This window comes from Somniosus microcephalus, chromosome 11 (assembly GCF_052327205.1).
Source record: "Somniosus microcephalus isolate GS21.2 chromosome 11, FLI_Smic_1.0, whole genome shotgun sequence".
NCBI lineage: Eukaryota > Metazoa > Chordata > Chondrichthyes > Squaliformes > Somniosidae > Somniosus > Somniosus microcephalus.
In genome coordinates this window covers 25,930,156-25,955,397 of record NC_140997.1, presented here as the reverse complement: position 1 = coordinate 25,955,397, position 25,242 = coordinate 25,930,156, and the positions used below count along the sequence as shown (strand labels likewise).

Below are 25,242 nucleotides of genomic sequence, written 5' to 3'. Positions count from 1 at the left end.
ACACAGTAATTAAATTCTAACACGCATTGTACCTTTTACTGAACCTCAGTGTCAATGTAGCTCATCAGCAAGCATAGGCTCCCTGCCGCAGGTTCCCCCCGTTAGTTTCTCTACTGTGCACTTTCTTCTATCCTGTAAATGTTAGGGGTGCACCTTATATACTGGTCTGAATTTGACTGAAGTCGCAAGTTTAAAACACAAGAGGAACTTATACAATGAATTTGATAGGCAGCTCTAGGCCAGTGGTTCTCAAACATTTTTAGTTGAAGGACCCCTTTGCAAATGGATTAGTAATCACAGACCCCACCATTGAAATTATTATTGCCCCCTTGTATTGATACTGTACCAGGATCTTCTGACAATGAATTGCAATATAGTTATGATGACTTATATATTATGGGAATCCCTCAAGTATATGTACATATAAAATGATAGAGATTTTAAAGCATTGATTTTTTTTTTAAATTACAAATGCATTGATTATTCAGTGTATTCAAGTGCTGCCCCGATTATTATGTCAGATTTGCCCCTTGACGTGGACCGACAGAGCTAATGTAACGTGTGTCCGACTTACGGGGCCTGTTCTTTTCAGACGTATGCCGGTGCTGCTGCAGCCGCTGGTAGTCGGGACGGGATCTTTGTTGACAGCCGGTCGGTTCCTCTCCGAACGGTCGGCCCTGCGTTTTTCGGCCTCTGCCTCCTGTTGCTGGCGGTGGCATTGCGGCCGCTGCTGGCCCGCAGTCTTATTTTTTTCTTCTTGCATTAGGATTTATTGGAACATTTGACAACAGCCTTGGGAAATGCAGACTTCCATGACACCAACATAAATATTTGTGGGAGCCAGTGAAATACTAAGTACATTTGTGCTTGATTTGGCTATTCTGTTCATCAGCAAATTTTACATAGCAAACAAAATCAGAAAAGCGACCGTTAAACAGAAGAGTCCCATAGGGGTACGGTAGTGGTAAGGTTACTGGGCTAGTAATCCAGCAGGCCTGGACTAATGATCCGGGAGACATGAGTTCAAATCCCACCATGGCAGCTTGGGAATTTAAATTCAGTTAATTAAATAAATCTGGAATTAAAAGCTAGTATCAGTAATGGTGACCATGAAACTAGTGGATTGTCAGTAATGGTGACCATGAGTGTCGTAAAAACCCATCTGTTAACCAATGTCCTTTAGGGAAGGAAATCTGCCATCCTTACCTGGTCTGGCTCGAGACTCCAGACCTACAGCAATGTGGTTGACTCTTAACTGCCCTCTGAAATGGCAGCTCACCACCACCCTCTGAAGGGCAATTAGGGTTGGGCAATAAATGCTGGCCTTGCCAGTGACACCCACAGCCTGTGAATGAATAACAAAATAGCTTCAGATACAGCAAATCCAAGGATTGCACATAACAACTGCTGCTTCAGAGCAGGGTTTCTGGCAAAAACTGTTCCAATACCAGCACCGGAACCAGCCACTCCTACTGTGGCAGCTCCAGCACCAATAAACTGAGCAGTGGTGTCAGTTGTAGCACTCATCTGGAACTTCTTGAGTAAAGGAGTTCTTGCCTGGGGTCCTTCCCAGAAGTGCTGTGTTTCCCCCTCATCGTATTTGTGAACCTCACAGCAGCAACAGTGAGGACTGATAGTCGGTCACCCACTTGCAGATGGTGCAAGGCTCAGTGGAACTGGAGGATAGTTTTGCAGACCGAGCTTCTGGTGTGAACACGACTGACACAGAAAGTGGACTCCAAAGAGCTCCAGCTCCATTGCGAACCGCTGCTGCAAGTGGACATCGCAAGTGGTCAAACGGTCAAAATCCGGACAGTCACCAGCTGAGACCCGGCTACAATCCACAGCAACAGCTGCGGTCTTTTTCCCCTCCCTCCTTCTCCTCTTCTTCCTGCAGCGCACAGCCACCGCCGCTGCCCCCATGGTAGCCAGACAGACACCACCGCGTTCAGCAGCACCCAGCAGCTCTGCACCGGCTCTCTCCCCATCACCGATTAAGGTCTTTTCCCCCGGACCCCCTGGAAAGTCTCGACGAACCTCCCAGGGGTCCGCGGACCCCAATTTGAGAACCACTGCACTACGGGTACGGTAGCATAGTGGTTATGTTACTGGTAATCCAGAGGCCTGGATTAGTGATCCGGAGACTGTAAATTCAAATCCCATCACAGGCAGCCGGGGAATTTAAATTCAGCTAATTAAATAAATCTGGAATTAAAAAGTAGTATCAGTAATGGTGACCATGAAACTAGCGGATAGTCGTAAAAACCCATCTGGTTCATTAATGTGCTTTAGGGAAGGAAATCTGCAGTCCTTACCCGGTCTGGCCTATATGTGACTCCAGACCCACAGCAATGCGGCTGACTCTTAACTGCCCTTTGCGGTTCAAGAAGGCGACCTTCTCGAGGGCAATTAGGAATGGGCAATAAATGCCGGCCTTGCCAGTGATGCCCACATCCCACGAACAAATTTTTTTAAATGGCACCCTAAGGAAGGTTTATCAAGGTTCGCAATACCTATAATGCGGATTGTAATGTCCTGTGTTGACATCTTCCATAAGGGATTGACAGTCACATTTCTAAATAAATAGAACACTTGGCCAATTGCTTTTCTAATTTATGAAAATGGAGTGAAGCTCAGAATCCGTTTATTAAGTAAGACAATTTTAGAAGGAATTCTATGCTTGTGACTTCATGTTTAATATACAGTCAATTCAGCAATCCCCATTCATTTAGCTTTTCATGTATTTCTCTATTATTTCGGCTCTCCTTAATATTTTGTGTGTTATCTCCTCTGGTTCATTTCCTGAAACAAATGTGTGTGTCAGTGTCTGTGTATGTGGGGAGAGCGGGGGGTGGGGGGGAACGGGGGGGGTGGGGGGGGGGGACGGGGGGGAGGGGGACTATTTGACGAAATGAAATGATCCTGTGTTGCTTTTTTTTTAAAATAAAGCGAATTATTTCAGATTTTGTGTTTAAGATACATAGGGCTAAAAATTCGGTATCGCCGCGCCAGGTCTTTAGCGCACGAAATTTAGCGCTCGCCCGGATTCCCGTAACGCCCGCCTGAAATTCAGTTGCGGCGGCCCAAGACGGAGGCGGGCGCTATTGCAGGGTTTGGCCGCCTCGCTTGGGGCGATGAAAGTCAGTTTCAGGCGTCCAGCTGCCGCTGCGGCACCCGATGCGGTGCGACAGGCTGGGGTACTGCAGGCCTCCTCCTTCTCTTAAGGAGGAGCTGCCTGCAGCCGTGAGATCGCCGCTGGATTCCCCCGGCAAATGAGCCCGGCACCACGGAGAAGTGCCGGGCTCGCGGGAGTCAGACACCAATGCCGCGGGGGGGTGGTGCAGGAGTCCAGGGGGGGAGGTGCGGCCAGGCGGCCACCGGGAAAGCGGCCGGCCGCCCCTCCACCTTTATGCGCCGGCCTCTTGGAGCTGCAAGGCACCGTTTTTCAAACGCTGTTTGCGGCCGGCGCGGGCGAGCCGGCCGCAACTGAATTTGGCGGTCGGCACGGAATCGCATTGGAACCGGGGCGCTGCGCACACCGATGACGTCATCGGTGCCGGCGCAGCGCTACCGGCTAACGCCGATGTTAGGGACCAACTGAATTTCGGGCGCTAAAAAACTTCCGGCGCAAACCACTCTATAGCCAATAAGTGGGCGCAAACGCGACTGAATTTCTAGGCCATATTATATCAATCTCTTAGTATCATATTGTGGCACTTGATATCATTCTGTGAAATTCAAGCACGTATAGTCATGATTCAGTGATCGTGCAGTCACATTATGCTGGAAAAATCAATAAATCAGCACCGAAATGGACGCAAATGTGAAAAAATGTGTCAGATTACCCACAGTGATAGATTAACAGAGCTTGCACTGAGATCCCTTTGCTGATTTCTGTGTGAACAAAATAAGCAGCAAGTCTTGTGAAATACATGGAGAATTCTATTTCTTCCCCACATAAATTATAGCTCAAAAACTGTCAAAGTATATTCTAACTCTGCCATTCACTGACTTTGTTTTCAATATGGATGCCCTGGTTCCCAGAATACCAGGACCACCAGGTAAATATAAAGGTGTCCAAAATACTTACTTCCAATTACATTGAAAAAATTTGCATATTGCAATGATATTAAGTTGACATTCTTACATAATGGTTATAAAATCAGAAACTAAAATCAGTGTGGCTACTGGAAGACTATCTGCTGCCATTTGTGACAATAGTGCCATGTTGACTTAAGCTGCTGTAAGTGGGGAAAGTAAGGGTTAACTGATCTGTCATTTACAGAGATGGGGGGAGAAATTCGGTATAGCCCCGTTTGGGGCGCGATTATCGGCCGGGCGCAAAGTTTAGCACCTGGCGCTAATTATCACCTCCGACTGCAAACTTGGCTTCTATCGCCCCTGGAGGTGATTGGAGCGCTAAATCAAGCGCTACACACCTCCCTTTAGGCGCTAACGCTGAGGAGCGAGGCGCTACCTCAGAGAGCTAGCGAAGCTCATGTGTTGTCAGTTAGCAATGGAACACAGACACACTGGCGCTGGCTAGTTCTTAAAGGGGAGGGTCGATCTTGCTCTCCAGCCACACCCTGTTCATTGCAGCGTTGAATCTCGGCCTGGAGAGACCTGTACATCAAATTTGCTGGCAAGAACAATGGAGAGGCCCAGGGAAAGAGCTGAGAGTGCAGCCCCCATAGTCTCTTCTAAATCGATGCAAGGAAGGTCAAATCAAAATGAACCTGCAAAGTGCTGCTCAGTACCCAAAACTCCTTCACACAGCGTTGAATCTCTCAGAAGTCTCTCTCTCTCAGAATGCGTGGTGCAAAAATGTCGCTGACAAAAAAAGGCAGGAAGCGGCCACCTTTAAATAGCGCTCCCCAGTCCCTTCCCGACTGCAAAACGTTCCCCTCTACCTGTGTGGTGATTATTCTCTATGTTTAGTAAGAAGTATTGTGATTGGTTGTTTGTTTCCTGCCTTGGGATATATGCTGTAATCTCATTGGTAGTTGATGTCATGTGATTTGTGGTGGCCATCTTAAATTCAGTTCTTTCCAGCCTTTAGTTGGGACTGGGTGTTGAAGATGTGCTACAGGATTTTTAAGTTAATAAAGCCTAGATTAGAAAGGCAAATCTATTCTTTATTTCAATTTATTAACTTTATGTCAGAATGGAGCGATATCTTCAACCAGAACGATTCAATGCTGACCCTAATTCTGCAGGAGTGGATGATAAATGGAAACATTGGTATTGTACATTTAAAAACTTTTTGGGCGTGTTGGATCAAGAGTCTCTAAATAAGCTGAATATGCTGATCAACTACATTGCTCCGGATGTGTATAAGTATATTTTGGACTGTAAAACTTACGAAGTAGCTATTTCTACATTGGAAAAGATTTTTGTTAAACCAAAGAATGAGGTATTTGCACGTCACCTTCTATCTGCCCGTAGGCAGCAGGTGGGAGAATCTTTGGATACTTATTTACAAGCACTTCGGTGCCTTAGTGTTAACTGTAATTATAAGGCTGTGACGGCTGAAGAATATAAGGAAGAATCGGTACGGGATGCTTTTATTAATGGATTACTGTCTAGATCAATTCGTCAGCGGTTGTTAGAAAATAAGACTTTGGATCTTAAGAGTGCTTTTGAGCAAGCTTCTACATTGGATGTGGCTCAGAGAAGTTCGGATTCTTATGCTCTTTTTAATCGGCCTGTGACTGTGGTTTCGGCAGTTCCGGATGAAAAGGAATTATGTGGACTTAATAGGAGTGGTTTACTAGATTCTGAAACAGTTTCTACTTCAGCGGCTGTTGCCTCTAGGATTCAGAAGTGTTATTTTTGTGGGAACGTCCGGCACCCTCGTCTGAAGTGTCCTGCTCGGGAGGCTGTGTGTAGTAAATGCGGCAAGAGAGGTCATTACGCACGTGTGTGTAAATCATCAGGTTCAATTACCTCCTCTGTGACTATTCAGCCTTTAGATAGGGCGTTTATTGCATCAATTTCTGCTGCATTTGCTCATGGCCTAAACAAAGCTATAGTTACGGCCCAAGTTAATGGGTTGGAAGTGAAGGCCCTTATAGATACGGGCAGTACCGAGAGTTTTATAAGTCTTCAGTTTGCAAAGGAGAAGCATTTGAAAATTTCGCCTGTTTCCTATCAGGTGTGTATGGCTCAGACGACTCTCACTTCACAAGTAGCTGGTTGTTGCCTTGTGAAATTGATTCTTCTAGGTAATACGTATACTGATATACGCCTATCTGTTTTGCCTAATCTCTGTGCGGATATTTTGATTGGTCATGATGTGCTTCAGTTACATGAGTCTCTCAGTCTTTCATTTGGAGGGACTAAGCCACCTTTATCTATTTGTGGATTAACCTCTTTATCCATTTCTCCATTATCACTTTTTTCCAATTTGATGCCGGATTGTAAGCCAATTGCTACCAAGTCAAGAAGGTATAGCAGTCAGGATAGAGAATTTATTAATTCTGAAGTTCAACGCCTCTTATTGGAAGGAATCATTGAACCTAGTTGTTCGCCTTGGCGGGCACAGGTAGTTGTCACGACTAACGAGAGACATAAGAAACGAATGGTGATAGACTATTCCCAAACTATTAATAGGTATACTCAATTAGATGCGTACCCTTTGCCTAAGATTGATGAGCTTATCAATAAAGTATCTCAGTATAAGGTTTTTAGCACTATTGACCTAAAAAGTGCTTATCATCAGATTCCTATTGTTAAGAAGGATCAACCATATATGGCCTTTGAGGCTGGTGGAAAGCTGTATCAGTTTTGCCGAATACCATTTGGTGTTACTAATGGTGTTGCTTGTTTTCAACGGGCAATGGATGCTTTTATAAGTGATAACTCTCTCTCTGACACCTTTTCATACTTAGATGACATCACGGTGTGTGGCAAATCAAGGGTGGAGCATGATTCTAATTTAGAAAGATTCCTTCAAGCTGCGGAAAAAGTTGGTTTAACATTCAATAAAGAGAAGTGTACCTTTTCGACCACTGAGGTAAATCTACTGGAGTACATTATCTTGGGAAACAAGATTAAACCAGACCCAGAATGTCTGCGACCATTGATTGATTTACCTTGTCCTACTAATTCTAAGGCTTTGCAACGAGTTGTTGGACTGTTTTCTTACTATTCTAATTGGATTGCAAATTTTTCACAGAAGATCCGGCCTCTTATTCGGGTTACGACATATCCTCTATCATGGGAGGCCAGGACGTGTTTTGATAATTTTAAAAAGGATATTCTTGGAGCAGTTGTGCATTCTATTGATGAGCAGGTTCCTTTTGTGATTGAGACGGATGCTTCTGATTTTGCAATTGGGGCTACTCTGAACCAAAATGGAAGACCTGTGGCCTTTTTCTCACGTACCTTGAACAATAGTGAAAAAAGGCATTCTTCAATAGAGAAAGAGGCGTATGCAATAGTAGAAGCACTGCGTAAATGGAGACATTATTTATCGGGGCGACATTTTACGTTGGTAACTGATCAAAAGTCTGTGTCCTTTATGTTTGATGTCAAACATTTTGGAAAGATTAAGAATGATAAAATAATGAGGTGGAGGATTGAGTTGGCATGTTACCATTTTGATATAGTTTATCGTCCGGGGAAGGATAACGTTGCTGCTGATGCGCTGTCGAGGGCTTATTGTTCTGTGATTCACGGAGATACGCTTATTAATCTTCACAATGCCTTATGCCATCCTGGGGTTACGAGGATGATACACTTCGTACGCAGTAAGAATTTGCCCTTTTCAGTTGAAGACGTCAAGCGGATGACTTCATCATGTTCTATCTGTGCTCGGTGTAAACCGAATTTCTTTAAGCCTCAACGAGCTCATCTTATAAAGGCTACTTCTCCTTTTGAACGTTTGAGTGTCAATTTCAAGGGGCCTCTTCCTTCAACTACTCAAAACCGATATATATTTACTGTTGTGGATGAGTTTTCAAGGTTCCCTTTTGCTTTTCCTTGCGCAGATGTATCAGCTGCTACAGTTATCAAATGTCTGACTCAACTTTTTGTCATCTTTGGGATGCCTGCGTATATCCATTCGGATCAGGGAAGTTCTTTTATGTCTTCCCAGTTGAAGGAATACCTCCAGAGTCGGGGAATTTCTACTAGCAGAACTACCCCGTATAATCCCCAGGGTAATGGACAGTGCGAACGATACAATGGGGTGATCTGGAAGGCAGTTATGTTGGCTTTGACATCCCGGAACCTTAAGAATACACAGTGGGAAATGGTACTGCCTGATGCCCTGCATTCCATTAGATCATTGCTTTCAACGGTTACTAATGTGACCCCCCATGAAAGGCTCTTTAACTATCCGCGGAGATCTACTACGGGATATTCGGTACCTTCATGGCTTACTATGCAGCGACCTGTGCTGCTTCGACGCCATGTTAGATTGTCAAAATATGATCCTTTAGTGGAGGAGGTGGAGCTGTTGGAGGCAAATTCCCAATATGCTCATATTCGATTCCAAGATGGGAAAGAAAGTACCATTTCAATTAAAGACTTGGCTCCTTGTGGTGGCCAGCCCTCTTCTGAGGATATTAACAATAGTCATGATTCAGATAATGTGGATGCTGTTACAGATACTACGAATATTTCCAATCCGACTGCAGATAATTATACTTCTATTAGTCAGCCCTTGATGGATGTTCATGACCGTTCCAGTTTACCTCCTGATGGGATTTCTAATCCGGAAACCGTTGAAAATCGGGATATGGATAGCCTTCCTGCAGAAGATACTTCTGTGTCTCCTGGTGTGGGAGGGCAAGGAATTTCACCAAGGTTAAGAAGGTCGACACGAACAAGATATCCGGTCGACCGATTGAAAATGGACTTTTAAATTGATGGTAATGTTTTAAAATTGTTGAAATATTATATTATATTGTTTTAGTTGAGAGATACTTAATACTTATGTGCAATGTTACTATTTGTTGTTGCTCACTTAGTATTGTGTCATGTTGAATAGTTTTATTTTGTCTGTGCATAGTTTTAGTTGTAAATAATTAATTATAAATTGTAAAGGTTATTTAGGTTGGAGTATATTTTAAAAGGAGGGGTGAATGTGGTGATTATTCTCTATGTTTAGTAAGAAGTATTGTGATTGGTTGTTTGTTTCCTGCCTTGGGATATATGCTGTAATCTCATTGGTAGTTGATGTCATGTGATTTGTGGTGGCCATCTTAAATTCAGTTCTTTCCAGCCTTTAGTTGGGACTGGGTGTTGAAGATGTGCTACAGGATTTTTAAGTTAATAAAGCCTAGATTAGAAAGGCAAATCTATTCTTTATTTCAACCTGTCATTGCTAGCGGCAGGCGGAAAGGCAGGGGATGCCACTCAATATCCGGTCTGGGGCATTACACACTCGACTGACGTCACGATTTGCGGGCGCAGGAGATCGTGGTGGTAGTGTTTAGCGCCGCTGCAAAATGTCTGGTCAATTTTGCAAGTGGCGCAAACATCGCCGCGCCCAGGCGCTAGTTGCTTTGCCCCAGGCGCTAATGATTCCCAGCTTCTACAAAATTGGGTTTTAGCACTCCAGGAAGGAAGTGGATCGCTAAATCAAGCACTCCACTTCCTTCCTGGAGCGCTAAAGGACGCAGGCGGGGGCGTTGGTTATGCAGCGCTGCCGTGTTCCGAGGCTCCTTCCCTCCCTTAAAGGGAAGGGCCATCGCTGTAGGCTTTGGTTTGGGACCGGTCAGCTGGTCCCCGACGACGGCCGCGATCCGGCCCGATCAGCCCCACGCACTCCAGCAGAGCGCTGGGCTGATCGATCGCAGCTCAGGAGAAGTAAAAAAAATTGAACAAAAACATTTCAGAAATTTAGGTACTTACCTCGGCAACCTCCCCTTTAACTTTCACCCCCGAAGCACCCGGCCTCCTGATCAACGCCTCCTGCAGCTGTCGGCGTCATCGCCCCGGCAATGCTGCAGAATGCAGAACCGAAGTTCAGGTCCGGGGCGCTACCAGGGCGATGCGCACGGCAATGACATCACGATCTCCAGGCGAAGGAGATCGTGGTGCAAAGTCTTACCGTCACCGCAAACCTCTCACCTGGGGGCATTAACTGGAGGCGCTAACCCACTGAATTTCTCCCCCATTTTGTTGAAAACAAAAACTAATTTTGAGTAGCCAATTTTGCCAGTCCTGTTGACCCTCATGGTCAGGGTGCACTGATAGACATAAGAGTCAGCCTATCACATCTGGCACTGTATCAAGCACTGCCATGGAAATAGACCAAGGTGCTTGAGGGTGGCAATGCACAAGTGCAGCTTTCCAGGTCGTGGGTTCAAGTCCCACTCCAGAGAATTGAGCACATAATCTAGGCTGGCACTCCCAGTGCAATGCTGAGGGAGTGCTGCACTGTTGGAGGTGCCATCTAATGGATGTAAAGGATTCCATGGCACAATTTCGAAGAAGAGCAGGGGAGTCCTGGCCAATATTTATCCCTCAACCAACATCATGAAAGAAAAACAGACTAACTGGTCATTATCTCATTGCTGTTTGTGGGACCTTGCTGTGCGCAAACTGGCTGCCGCGTTTCCTACATTACAACAGTGACTACATTTCAAAAGTACTTCATTGACTGTGAAGTGCTTTGGGACGTCCTGGAGGTTTTGAAAGGTGCTATAGAAATTCAAGTTCTTTCTTTTTCATGTTTGCACCTATAAAATGGTGGTCATAGCTAAGAATTTCTCAGGACTGTTTCTTCTGTAGTTTCAGAACAACCATAGAAGTTTAGGGCAGAAAAGGAAGCCATTCGACCCATCATGTCTATGCTGGCTCTTATCTAGAGAAATCCAAAACTAACCCCATTGCCTTATGTCCTCCCATAGCCCTGTATCTGCCTCAGCTTCAAATATTTAGCCATTTCTCACGTAAAGGGCTGAATTTCCAGACCTTCTGCAAAGTGGAAACAGGGCAGTAGTGACCTGAAATCCTCTGAGCGGGCGCCTGCAGAGGTCACCCACCCGATTGAAATATTTAAATTGGGGTCCCAGGATGTCAACAGGATCCTGATGCCATTTTTTGGACTGAGCGGGATGGAGCTTGCATCTTGCACGTTCTGACCAGCATCAGGTGATGGTCCCGCCGAAGAGGATCCTGAGAGATAAGTCCCTCTTCATTTTTGAGGGACCGGAAGGAGCAGGAGTGGTGACTATCCACAGGTCAGGGAAAGTGAGGAGAGACAGGGTAGAGCAGGAAGATCCAGAACAAACTACCCTCTCCAACAAGATTGAAGCACTAGCTTCCTGTGGGGAGGATGATGACTCTGGGCAGGACCATCAAATGGATTGCAACACCAACACCTTGTATTTATATAGCGCCTTAAACATAGTAAAACATCCCAAGGCGCTGCACAGGAGTATTATAAGACAAAAAGTTTGACTCCGAGCCACATAAGGAGAAATTAGGGCAGGTGACCAAAAGCTTGGTCAAAGAGGTAGGTTTTCAGGAGCGTCTTAAAGGGGGAAAGAGAGGTAGCGAGGCGGATAGGTTTAGGCAGGGAATTCCAGAGCTTAGGGCCTAGGCAACAGAAGGCACGGCCACCAATGGTTGAGCGATTATAATCAGGGATGCTCAAGAAGTCAGAATTAGAGGAGCACAGATATCTTGAGGGGTTGTGGGGCCGGAGGAGATTACAGAGATAGGGAGGGGCGAGGCCATGGAGGGATTTGAAAACAAGGATGAGAATTTTGAAATCAAGGCGTTGCTTAACCGAGAGTCAATGTAGGTCAGTGAGCACAGGGGTGATGGGTGAACGGGTTAGGACACGGGCAGCCAAATTTTGGATGATCTCAAGTTTACGTAGGGTAGAATGTGGGAGGCCAGCCAGGAGTGCGTTGGAATGGTCAAGTCTAGGGGTAACAAAGGCATGGATGAGGGTTTCAGCAGCAGATGAGCTGAGGCAGGGGCGGAGACGGGCGATGTTACGGAGGTGGAAATAGGCGGTCTTAGTTATGCTGCGGATATGTGGCGGAAGCTCATTTCAGGGTCAAATATGACACCAAGGTTGCAAACAGTATGGTTCAGCCTCTGACAGATGTTAGGGAGAGGGATGGAGTCAATGGCTAGGGAACGGAGTTTGTGGTGGGGAACGAATACAATGACTTCAGTTTTCCCAATATTTAATTGGAGAAATGGCACTAAGAAACATGAGAGGACTCAATTAGCAGTTCAGTTAGGAATGAAGTAGTAACAGAAGTCTCAATTGTTAGTGGGAAAGACTATTTTGCAGAACAAAAGCCCCAGGTGCTTTGTTGCTTTCCAGGTGCTAGGGCAAGGGGCACTTCTAAAAGACTGGAAAGTATTATAGGAACATTCAGCCTCTTGCACCTGTTTCGCCATTCAATTAGATCATGGTTGATCTGTACCTCAACTCCATTTACCTGCCTTCGCTCCAAGATTTAAAAGATTGGCGGAGGTGGGGGGCGGGGTGTGGATTTTGGCCAAATTCTTTAGGCGCTAAAGACGTGGCCAAGATGGGGTCTTAAGCTGCAGTTTAGCCTGCGTTTAGCGCAAGACACCCATCTTGGTAAAGTTGGCAAAGGAGTTGAAGCCAGTGCTTCCCAGAGGCTGCCCAGAGGATCGATAAGGGGCTGATTGACAATTAAATTGCCTGCTAGCGCTCATTAAAGACGCTGCACACCATTTTGGTGGATAACGCTTCATTTAATGACCTCTCTGAACAGCGACTAGCTGAACAGGAGTAAACAAGTTGTTGCTGAAAATTTCAAGCGCTAAGTAAAGGTATATCAGCTTTTACTGTTCACTTGCTGCTGGAGGTTTGAAGAGGACCTTTTGAAACACATCGGGAGACTTTCTGGGACACTTTGTCAAGACTTCACCAAAACTCTATCAACATTTATTCTGGAAATTCTTTGAGGACTTCACCTAAAAAGAGTGAGTGTTGTGCTACTCCACCTTATTGGACACATTATAGGAGTTACCAGGAGAAAGGGAGTGCTTGGCCATGGGCATCTTGCTAGAGGTCCCCCTTGGTCTGCAGGAGCAATGGGAGGAGGAGGAGGAGGAAATGAGGCCAGGCAGAGCAGCACCAGTTGCTGCAGGCGAGAGGGACAAGAGGGACAGGAGGGCGAGGTGGACTCCTTACCCCCCTGCAGTTACAGGACATCCCTCCTCCTCCACCAGGACCTCCAGTGCCGCATCCGAGAACGTGCGAGCTCTCTCACTTGGTCACTAAGACATCCTGAAACCTGCCGCTGTGTGTCAGCCAGCCCACTCCAAACCTTCAGTGGAAGTAGGTGCGAGGAGCCCACATATACTGCTCCACGAAAATTGCATCTAATCAGCACTAGAGTGCTAAACCTGCAGGTATCTCTGTTTTAGCACATCCAGGCAAGTTCAAATTATGGTAATCAGCAATTAGGATCAAAATTGTGTACTAAAACCAGACTTTCAAACAGCCATGTCTTATTGGCACTGCACCCATTTAGCGCCAGTTTTCACCCTTTCATCAAAATAACCCCCTGGAGCTCTTTTGGTTAGAACAACACAGATTATGAAGGGGATATGATAGAAGTATTTAACATTACAAAAGGATGAGACAGGGTAGGTAGAAACATATTGTTTCCTGTAATTATGGGGTTTAGAATGAGGAATAGATATGAAATTAAATGTAAGGGATTTAGGACAGGCAAAAGTATTTCACACAGAGGGTTGTGAGGCCGGGGAATGATCTACCAGAGTTACAGAGAGAAAGACATGCATTTCTATAGCGCTTTTCACAACCATCGGACGTCATCCAAAGAACTTTACAGCCAATGGAGTACTTTTTAAGTGTAGTCACTATTGTAATGTAGGAAACACAGCAGCCAATTTGTAAATTTGTAAAGGTTAGAAAATGTTATATTAGTTAGAAAAAAGTGGAGAGAGAATGAGGAAGTAGAGAGAATGGAGGAAAACGGAAGACTGAAAGACTTGCATTAATACAGCACCTTTCATAACCTCAGATGTTCCAAAGTGCTTTACAGCCAATGAAGTACTTTTTGAAGTGCAGTCACTGTTGTAATGTAGGAAATGTGGCAGCTAATTTGCGCACAGCAAGCTCCCACAAACAGCAATGTGATAATGACCAGATAATCTGTATATTTTAGTGATGTTGATTGAGGGATTAATATTGGCCAGGACACCGGGGATAACTCCCCTGATCATCTTCGAATTAGTGCCATGGGATCTTTTATGTCCACCTGAGAGAGCAGAGGGGACCTTCGGTTTAACATCTCAGCCGAAAGACGGCATCTACTGACACTGCAGCCCTCCCTCGGCACTGCAGCATCAGCCTAGATTTTTGTGTTCAAGTCTCTGGAGTGAGGATGTGAACCCACAAACTTCTTGACTCAGAGGCTAGAGTGCTATCAACTGAGCCATGCAGAGACCATGTCAACATCTAAGAATAGGTTAGATAGGTGTCTGAGGGAAAGGGAGATAATGGGAAAAAGGGTGGGCACATGGGATTAGGATTACAGTTCATGTGGAGGATAAACACCAACACAGCCTGGTTGGGCCAAATGGCTTGTTTCCGTGTTGTAATTTCTATGCCATTCTATGTAACATTGTCACTAAGCAAATAAAGAAAAAGATTAGGATAAATTTCTTTCTCCAGAGGATTGTTGGACCATGGGATGATGTGCCACAGGGAGTGATGGAGGCAGAGACCAATGCACCTTTTAAGGAAAAATTAGATAAATATTTGAAGCGGAGGAAGATGCAGGGCTGTGGCAGGAGCATGGGTCAGCGGGGTTCCATTTTGTATTGCTCTAGGAAAGAGCCAGCACAGATAGGATGGGCCAAATGGTTTCCTTCTGTGCTGTAAACATATAGGGCTAGAAATTCATTATAGCCAAGAAATGGGCAGAGTTTAGACTAAAAATGGTTAAGTAGCACCAGTTGAAAATCGCCTAGGCTGCACGCAAAATTCGTCCTCATTCCTCATTAAAATGATTGCAGTCATGATTCTCATCTAAAAACCCAAGCTCATTGGTGTTACACTGAAAAGCTGGACCAATATCGGGGGCAGCCTAATTGCAAGTCAGTATTGCCACAGGCTTTTTTCACTACTTAAAAGGGAGGTTCATTGATGCTGCAGCACCTCATTCTCAGCATTGTTGGGTGTGTAGCTGCCCCAACAATCCTAAGAAGGACAAGGTGAAGGATCAGTTGCTAACAAATCCTGATGGCAGCTCGCTGCCCCAGGGCGAGAGCCCGGAGGTTTTCCGGTGAAGCTTTGGAGGCATTGGTTTTAGTGCTGGAGAGAAGGCAGGTGGTCCTGCATCCACCAACTGGCAGGAGGCCCTCGCCACAAGTCTGCCAGACTATGTGGAGGGAGGTGGCATCACCACGTCATGGGCAACACTGGTGGAAGTTTTAGCGGGGACTTGAGGGGAAATTTCTTCACCCAGAGGGTTGTGGGGGTCTGGAACTCACTGCCTCAAAGGGTGGTAGAGGCAGGAACCCTAACCACATTTAAAAAATACTTGGATGTGCACTTGGGATGCTCTAACCTGCAGGGCTATGGACCATGAGCTGGGAAGTGGGATTAGGCTGGATAGCTTTGTTGGCCGGTGTGAACACGATGGGCCAAAATGGCCTCATTCCGTGCTGTAACTTTCTATAATTCTATGAACACTGTGGTCCCCAGGACCCACACCCAGTGCAGGAAGAAGTTTAACAAGCTCAAACGGCTGGTCAGGTTGAGTGAAGGCTTCAATAAATGCTACATACCACCACTGCTCAATGCATCACACCCCCAGCACTCACCCACCAACAATCTCTACCTAGCAACACTCACACCCACATCTCACACCTTGCACACAATGACCGCTATTCAACGATAGAAGGCACAAGGGTCATTAGTTATTAGAATTCAAGTGATATGTTTATAGAAAAATGTATTAATTGTGTTTGGAATATTTTGTGGTCTCTATCATTTCACCTTTGCGCCCAGGAGGACGCAGTGATATGACGTGAGACAGGGATGGTATGATGGGGATGTGGTGAGCTATGGGGATCTGGGGTTTCATTCATGCAAATTGGAGTCTGATGAGCCGGTCATGGACAGCCCGTCCGAAAGGCCAATTGTCTCGCTGCCTCCTCCCTCTGCTGTAGATCCTGGAGGGCCAGGTCCACTGCCAGTACAGTCCCCATGACTTTTAGCAAGTGTTGTAGGTTGGAGCTTTTCAGAAATAATTATAGAGTTTTGTACTTGCTGCAACACTCCCTGATACCAAAGAACCTTGAAATGATTAAAGAAAACTCTTCCAGTAGCAGGAAGTAGCACACAGCCACACAAACTTCAAAAACCTGTCAGGTCCGAGTGATTGGTGAGGATCCCTTTAAATAGTGTTGCTGGAGCCGGCTTCCTCATACTGCACGCCACCTCAACCTGTCGTTACTTTCTCCTGCCAGTAAGTTCAATGGCCAAAATGAGGCTGGGAGATTGGGCATTAAGTGAGCGTTGCACACTCACTGACGTCATGATCTCCATGTCCACGGTGTCCCTGGCGATCGAGTTTACCGGCAGCGCTATCGGCAAGATGGATATGGCATGCGTTGCTGGAACTACCATCAGCTGGCGGTAGAGCTCTGAATGGCCTTTTAGTGCCATCTCATGGCGCTAACGTGTGACGCTAAACACACGAATTTCTAGCCCAAGTTCTAAGAAGGCTCGCAGCCCTCTTTACTAGGAAAGATGTGAAAATTCAGAAAGTTATCAGCAGGAAAATGGAGCAAATAAAATAAATTATAAAAGAAAATGAACCGGTGTATACCACGTTTTACCATGTGGCAATTCAAATAGACTATTACAACCACAGTAATAAAACTCAGGTCTTCACATGATAATAATGGGCTGAGCTTGAGCATCTACTGTCTATGTGAATATAATTACTAAGTGTAGCAAGGAATGTAGATGAACTGAAGAGCTTTGAATCACATATTGTTGAGGGAGACTGAATCTGATAAGTATATAGCTTGTCTAGAAACAAAAATGTAATTGTGCCAAAAAATTATAATATAGTCACAACTTGTAATTTTATTTACATGCCAGGTACATACACATAAATAAATATATACAGGATAAGACTGTTTTTCGTGCACCTTGTATTATACATGCATAATCGGATTTTGGCTTATTCCTATCTGTGTCTCTGTATGGAAACTCTGCCAGGATGTTCTAATTTACTGCCTCAAAACTTTCTCACCTTCTGAAAGCAAATTCAATAAAATGCTTGTTTCTGGTGAACTCCATTTAAAAGTCTCCCACTACAACACTAGCATTCCTGACTGATGAAGTGTTTCATACTTTTGGCAGCTGGTTTCATTGTATATGTGTCGCTGGTTACTGTCCCGGATTGGGTAATAGTTATTTGTACGAGTTCTCTTTTGAGATTGATTCCTGTGGTTGCAGGTTCTGAGCTGAATGCCGAATTAAGTGTTTATTATTCTTCCATCCAGAATCTTTCTAGACAAATGTGGTTAGTCCTTGGGACATTGTGGGTGTTCCACATGTAAATCTGTTGCTCTTCAGTTTTTATTTCTTATCATCACTATTGCCCAGGAATTCCCATCCTTTGCGTGGGATGACCTTTAATGGGCCAAAGATATACATGAGAAATTAATTAACATCATTCAGGAATTGTAATGTATAAGGGAAGACCATGATCTCATCCAGTTTTATCAATCCGCAGTCAAAAGCTGAGGAAGGTTTAAGGCAGGTAATCAAAAAGTCTGGGATGAATTTCCACATGGTACTGAGTTGAGAACCCAATTCGTCACCGTGTGCCTACTTTAACACCTGATTTGAGAAAATTATTACTTAACTAAGCTGGCTACTCTGCATGGAACATTGCTTGGCCTTTGACACACTAGCTAGCCAATATCAGATCACCTAATGCAGCCTATTCCATTACCCCTGGGACTCCTCCAATCCAAGTTTATCCCCTGGAGCTATGGCCCTCACCCTAGAGATATCCCTCCCCCAACCGAGTGGATATATCTGCATCATGTTCTCTTCCATGTCATCAGAAAATGCAAAATGGAAGGGAGGTATGGGTGAGGGCCTAGACACTCCCCTTACAACAGAAGAACAGGGAAAAGATGTGTAAGCTCTTATAAATGAACTTCTTGAAGCGTAAAATCAGTATACGTAATAAATACTAAAGTTCTTCTACAGAGCATATAAGTGATACTTGATGTAATAAAGACTCACTACGCACTTGGTTGTACATAAAGCAAGGCTTTAATCGACTTGTAACAAAACATGGAGGTCTAGTTAGTAGTCACTAGCTTCCTGTTTCCAGATTGTCTCTGGTCAAGGTGGGCCCACGCCCGAGTATTTATACTCCTCGGATGGCGCCCTCAGCTGGCCGTTCAGTAGTACTTCGAGTTACTGCTTGTACAAGTTGCAATTTATGACAATACCTACACAAACGTGCAAAGATATCTCCCGATACCATTCACAGGTTCCGTTCCAGCAGTCTGCTTCTCTAGCCATTGTCCATTGTTTTGTACCAAGTACTCAGGTATAGCCAGGTTAGATGCATGATAAGGTTATCTCAACACTACTCTCACAATTTCAGAAGTGCATTCTTTACCAGTATAATGCAATTTACTCCTCTTAATTCAACGTTGCTTAATTTGAATTATATAATGGCCCGAATTTTACGGTGGGTAATGATGGCGAACTGTCAGCGTTCACCGTCATTACCCCTCTGAAGCTGACTGCAATTTCAGGATGTAGCGCATGTGCATCTAAACGTGGAAATCCTGAAGTTGCGGTCAGTCATTCACTGCTCCGACATAGGCTGCGCTGCGGAACTCCCCAGAGCCGGCAATCAGTGGAACAGATGAAAACTTGAGCTTTTCTGTGCTAATATCACTGTTAAATAGCCCATTAAATGTTAAGCCTTATTGGAATAGGTGTAACTGGGGTTTTAACAGCGTATTGACTGCTAAACAACCACTCTGGCCCTGAAAAACTAATTTTTGTAATTGTGGAATGTCACTTTCTCCATTATGATAAAAATTACATTAAAAAAATATATACTTTTAAAGTTTGTTCATGCTATTTCAGCTTTTAACTTATTCCCATGTGAAAGTGCCAATCTCTATTTCACGCTCTGTAAGATTTTTTAAAAGGTGAGGATTAAAAGCTGCTTTTTATTTCCTGGTTTGCTCCCTCTGAGAATTCTTCAATGTGAGTGGCTGCTTAAACAGCTGGATGACATCATGGCTGCATCAATCTAGGAACTCCCTGTTCACAACGCTACAATCAGTTACACGTCGAGAAACCTCAAGTTTTCGCCACAGAGATCGCAAGAACGGCTTTCTTTGAGGTCAGCAGCAAACGTCTTTGCTTCACCGCTGACCGCAAATTACAGGCCTATAATTCAATTTTTAGCACTAAATTTTTACTTTGCTGCATGATTTACTTTGCTTAATTTGAATTTTTGGATAATTCGAATTTTGTTAACGCAAAAAAAACAACTTTGAATGAACAGGTGCAGACCTTATTTCCATTTCATGCAATATCTATCCTTACTGTCAGTAAGTGCTGAATTTATGGGCAATTTTGTGCCAAGTAGTCAACTTTGACCCATTCAGTTTGCTTCAACTCAAGTGTTTAGTAACAATCAAAAGGACTGGATTATGAACCGAGGCCCCATCAGTTACAGGAGTGGTCAAACACATTGTACCACCAGTGCAATGTATCAAAAAGAATTGTTTAAAAAAAAAATTATATATTTTAAAAAAACATGCTTTTTTTTTACTGCATATAGAAAAATTCATTCACTTTTCCAACCAATTGTGCCACTTGTACGACCGTTTATGTTAAATTTGGAATGAGCACTTAGCAGTAGGGCGCAATGGCTTGTGAAACATGTTTACCATTTTGCTGTCAGGGGAACAACAGTCTGTTCCATCCTTTCTTTTCATAAATAGGCATACGTATTAAAGACTTCACCCAGTCTGTGAGCCATGCGATCGCCTTACCACAGACAATGGAGAGATTCACAAGGCTCGTTCCTGTAGCGACCGTGCAACTGAGGGTAGATTACATTTCAGATTAATTGAATGGCTGAATAAATTGCAAGTCTTGAGAGGCCTAATAGTAATATTGAATTGTGAGAATGCTCTCGAGGGATAGAAACAGGGAATGGAATTATTTTGGGATTGATTTTTGACACAAATGATACCATTTTGTATGGCTGCTAATATAAAAATGGAACAAAAGTATAATTTGCCTGTGTAAACTCGTCAGTTCAAGTGTTATTGATTATCAGTTTAATATTTAATTGTTTGAGTACTTACTGGCCTCTGCAGCTTTTAAAAACCATATATTCCGTTGTGTAATTTCAACAAAAAATATTTTGTTCCAATTCCCATTCTCAAATGGGCCACCAGGAGCTCAGATACCTCCCTACTGGGAAGGAAGGGAATTACTCCCCCTGTCTCCTCAACTGCTCTTGTGCGTTTATTAATGACCACTTCTACAGCCAGGGAATAGTGACTGGTGCAGGGAAATTAAAAGAGAAAAAAAAAGAAAGACTTGCATTTATATAGCGCCTTTCACAACCACCGGACGTCCCAAAGCGCTTTACAGCCAATGAAGTACTTTTGAAGTGGAGTCACTGTTGTAATGTGGGAAACGCGGCAGCCAATTTGCGCACAGCAAGCTCCCACAAACAGCAACGTGATACTGACCAGATAATCTGTTTTTGTTATGTTGGTTGAGTGATAAATATTGGCCAGAATACCGGGGATAACTCCCCTGCTCTTCTTTGAAATAGTGCCATGGGATCTTTTACATCCACCTGAGAGAGCAGACGGGGCTTCGGTTTAACGTCTCATCCAAAAGAAAGCACCTCTGACAATGCAGCATTCCCTCAGTACTGCACTGGTGTGTCAGCCCAGATTTTTGTGCTGGAGTCTATGGAGTGGGACTTGAACCCACAACAGCCTGACTCAGAGGCGAGGGTGTTATATAATAACAGTGGGGAAATAAAAAGCGTCATTGTGTGTGGGGGGAGGGGTGACACTGAGCACTAGATCACAAAAGCTTAGACCTACAAATGGATGAGTGGAGGTACAAACTGCTCTCTGCTCAGTCCCTGATCAGAGTCGTGCTGACAGAGAGGTGCCACTCTGCAGCCTCTCCATATAGGAGGGATGGGACATCTGAGGTGAGTGGCATGTTTGGTGTGGTCTAACATCTCCAGGTAATGGTTGTGAGGGCTGTTGCAGCAGCAGACTATTCACCTACCCACATTCCAGCAGAGGTTGTGAGGTCAGAAGGATTGAAGACTACCTAAAAGGAAAGTTTAAACAAAAATCATCGCCTGTTGATGTTATAATAATCAGTCTATAGAACTGCTGCCTATTTCTCATCCTTTAGAGCACAGCAGACAAATAGTTTCAGTTGATGTTGTTGATGGGATAATTCCACCCCTAGCAGTGCTTCCGGATGTTTCAAAACAGAACAAAATTGACCTAAGAAAGGATGAAAGAAACCCTCCAAAGCACTCCACATACAATGAAATACTTTGAAGAGCAATCACTGTTATTATATAGGCAAACGCAGCAGCCATGTGTCACATAGCAGGATTCCACAAACAGCAATGAGATGAATCTGCTTTTGGCTTATATCTGAATAAATGGCATTTGCAGGCAGTTTTTACCCAATCAGAGACCAATTTGTTTTCAACATGGTTCCCACCTGCAGATAGAGTGAAATCTGGATGACTCAGGAAAAAGGTAAGAAAAGATGTTTAGAGTTATGAAAAGAGTAATGTAAATGTTAGGAAATGTTATATTAGTTAGAAAAAAGTGAAAACAATAATTGGAGAGAGAATGAGGAAGTAGAGAGAATGGAGGAAAAGGGAAGACTGAAAGACTTGCATTAATACAGCACCTTTCACGACCTCAGACATCCCAAAGTGCTTTACAGCCAATTAAGTACCTTTGAAGTGGAGTCACTGTTGTGATGTAGGAAACGTGGCAGCTATTTTGCGCACAGCAAGCTCCCACAAACAGCAATGTGATAATGACCAGATAATCTGTATTTTTTAGTGATGTTGATTGAGGGATAAATATTGGCCAGAACACCGGGATAACTCCCCTGCTCTTCTTCAAAATAGTTCCATGGGATCCAATGTTCCCGTTAAAGTGCGCGGCCATGCAATAATCTCAAAGGTCCCATGCAGGGCGCTCACCGGCTTTTACATTGTAAATACCGTGCATGCGCAGAAATTTAAAGGGACCGCACATTAAAAGAAACAGGCCACGCAGAGCAAAGCGCAGGTTACAGGGAACATCAACGGGATCTTTTACGTCCACCTTGGAGAGCAGACAGGGCCTCGATTTAATATCTCATCCGAAAGACAGCACCTCCCACAGTGCAGCACTCCCACAGTACTGCACCAGAGTGTCAGCCTAGATTTGTGAGCTCAAGTCATAAGAACATAAGAACATAAGAACATAAGAAATAGGAGCAGGAGTAGGCCAATCGGCCCCTCGAGCCTGCTCCGCCATTCAATAAGATCATGGCTGATCTGATCCTAACCGCCAATCCACTATGACAGGACTATCTCCTGAATCTAACAGAATTAGACACACGAAACAGGAGCAGGATCAGCCTACACGGCCCCTGGGCCCGCTCCGCTACCCACAGGGCCATGACCAATCCGCACCTAAACTCATGTCCAAATTCCTGCCCGCTCCCCGTAACCCTTAGTTCCCTTTTCTTCTAGGAAACTGTCTATTTCTGTTTTAAATTTATGTAATGATGTAGCTTCTACAGCTTTTTGGGGCAGCATATTCCATGGACCTACCACCCTCTGAGTGAAGTAGTTCCTCCTCATCTCAGTTTTGAAAGAGCAGCCCCTTATTCTAAGACTATGCCCCCTAGTTCTAGTTTCACCCATCATCTGGAACATCCTCCCCGCATCCACCCGATCCAACCCCTTCACAATCTTATATGTTTCAATAAGATCGCCTCTCATTCTTCTGAACTCCAATGAGTAGAGTCCCAATCTACTCAACCTCTCCTCATATGTCCATCCCCTCATCCCCGGGATTAACCGAGTGAACCTTCTTTGTACTGACTCGAGAGCAAGTATGTCTTTTCTTAAGTATGGACACCAAAACTGTATGCAGTATTCCAGGTGCGGTCTCACCAATACCTTGTACAACTGAAGCAATACCTCCCTATTTTTATATTCTATCCCCCTAGCAATGAAAGCCAACATTCCATTGGCCTTCTTAATCACTTGCTGCACCTGCATACTAACCTTTTGAGTTTCGTGCACCAGGACCCCCAGATCCCTTTGTACTTCAGTACTTTCCAGTTTCTTGCCATTAAGATAATAACTTGCTCTACGATTTTTCCTGCCAAAGTGCATAACCTCACACTTTCCAGTATTGTATTCCATCTGCCAAGTCTCTGCCCACTTACTTAGCCTGTCTATGTCCCCTTGCAGGTTTTTTATGTCCTCCTCTCTCACTACTTTCCCTCCCATCTTAGTATCATCTGCAAACTTTGATATGTTACACTCGGTCCCCTCCTCCAAATCGTTAATATAGATTGTAAAGAGTTGGGGACCCAGCACTGACCCCTGCGGAACACCACTAGTTACTGATTGCCAGTCTGAGAAAGTCTCTGGATTTGAACCCACAACCTTCTGACTCAGAGGCAAGAGTGCTGTGAACTGAGCCATGGCTGACACCTGTGAGCAAAAGTGTTTGTTACTTAAACATTTTTATTTAAAATTGTTTGTAAATGTTTACTCTGGTTACATAGGGTAAATATTGCATTTATACACTAATATATTGGAGTAGTTTATTACTGCAATGTTACTATTTATTTCATTATCAAGGATTGGGGTCTGGCATCTTGTTTTGTTAGAAGAGTTTGATAGTATCCCACAGCATAATTTCAGGGCAAATGTATCTTACTTCTATTGATTCTGAAAGCTGTGATATTCAAAGGGTTAGTCTTCAGTTTTACACCACATTAAGCTTACCAATATCAAGAAATCGGAAATGGCAGCATTTTAATCATACAGATAGCAAACTTAAATTGAATATGAATAGTCTATCACTTATGATCAAAAAATTGCATTTTAATTAAATCTTCTTGCGGTTCTAACAAAAGAAAACACAATGATGGGAGGAGGGGGAAGGAAAATTCTGATTCCATGATAACTGTGTCTCATTTGTCATATCTTTAAACATTTATTGATCTGAATGATCCTAAAACTGGTGGGCTGCCACAGTGTGTTAGAACAGTGCCCTTTCACCCCTGAAATATGGCATCACATCCACTCTAGACAGATGGGGTGTAGGTTTCATGGTTATTAGTGGGACCTGAGTGAAATGAATTTTGACAGTCTGAAATCTAAATCCAGTCTCCAATAGATAAGGGTTTGCAACACAACATTTGCCCATCAATTCAGCAAGGACCTAAAAGTGCGCTGAAGCAAAATGTCATACTGGGATTCTGACTAAAAAGGAGATGTCAAGGCATTGAAGGGGAGTCTGGTATTTCAACTTGTGTCAGTCCCGTACCTGATTTAGAAGCACTCAGTGCTACCATAGGTCATTATTCAATTACCTTCATCAGTTCACATAATGAACAAAGAAACTAAAAGGTTTTAAATATCCTTTCCAACTCCGTATTTTCTTTCTCCTTCCTTCATATGCATGGCCACTTAAACCTAATGGGATCCTCCAGCCAGAAGATTGAATGAGAAACCTGCGGGTGCCTTCAGGGCTTCTAGGACCTCTCTTGTTCTGTGGGTTAACCAGTGGAATTGTGCGGCCCAGAGGAAAGCCCTCAATCTGATCTGGATAGCGGCGAATGTGCCAAGAGACCAGGGCCTAGAAATTCAGTGGATAGCGCCAGCCGTTAACGCCATAAGAGGGGTCTACTTCCAGCGCTAGGCACTTTGCGCCCGGGCGCAGCGCGATCCGCGCCGACGCCCAAATTCAGTTGACATTTAGCGCCGGCGCAAAGTGTTTGCGCCCGCTCAGGTGCGCGCGCAGCTTATGACGTCATATCGTCGCGCAACACTGTTTGTGCGCCCCAAACCGGAAATTCAGTGGCGCCCGCCCAATGTGGGCGTGGCGCTGCTAAGAACTGTGAAGTGGAACGCAACAGAGGCCCTGTGGGCCTTGGGGAGCGCTAATTAAAGGGCA

General features: G+C 44.3%; 1 pseudogene; it reads right to left on the bottom strand.

Moving 5' to 3' along the window:
* Nucleotides 1-898: 898 nt before the first annotated feature.
* LOC147110409 (ATP synthase F(0) complex subunit C3, mitochondrial-like) overlaps nucleotides 899-25,242 on the bottom strand; it is a 42,572-nt pseudogene continuing 18,228 nt past the window's right edge.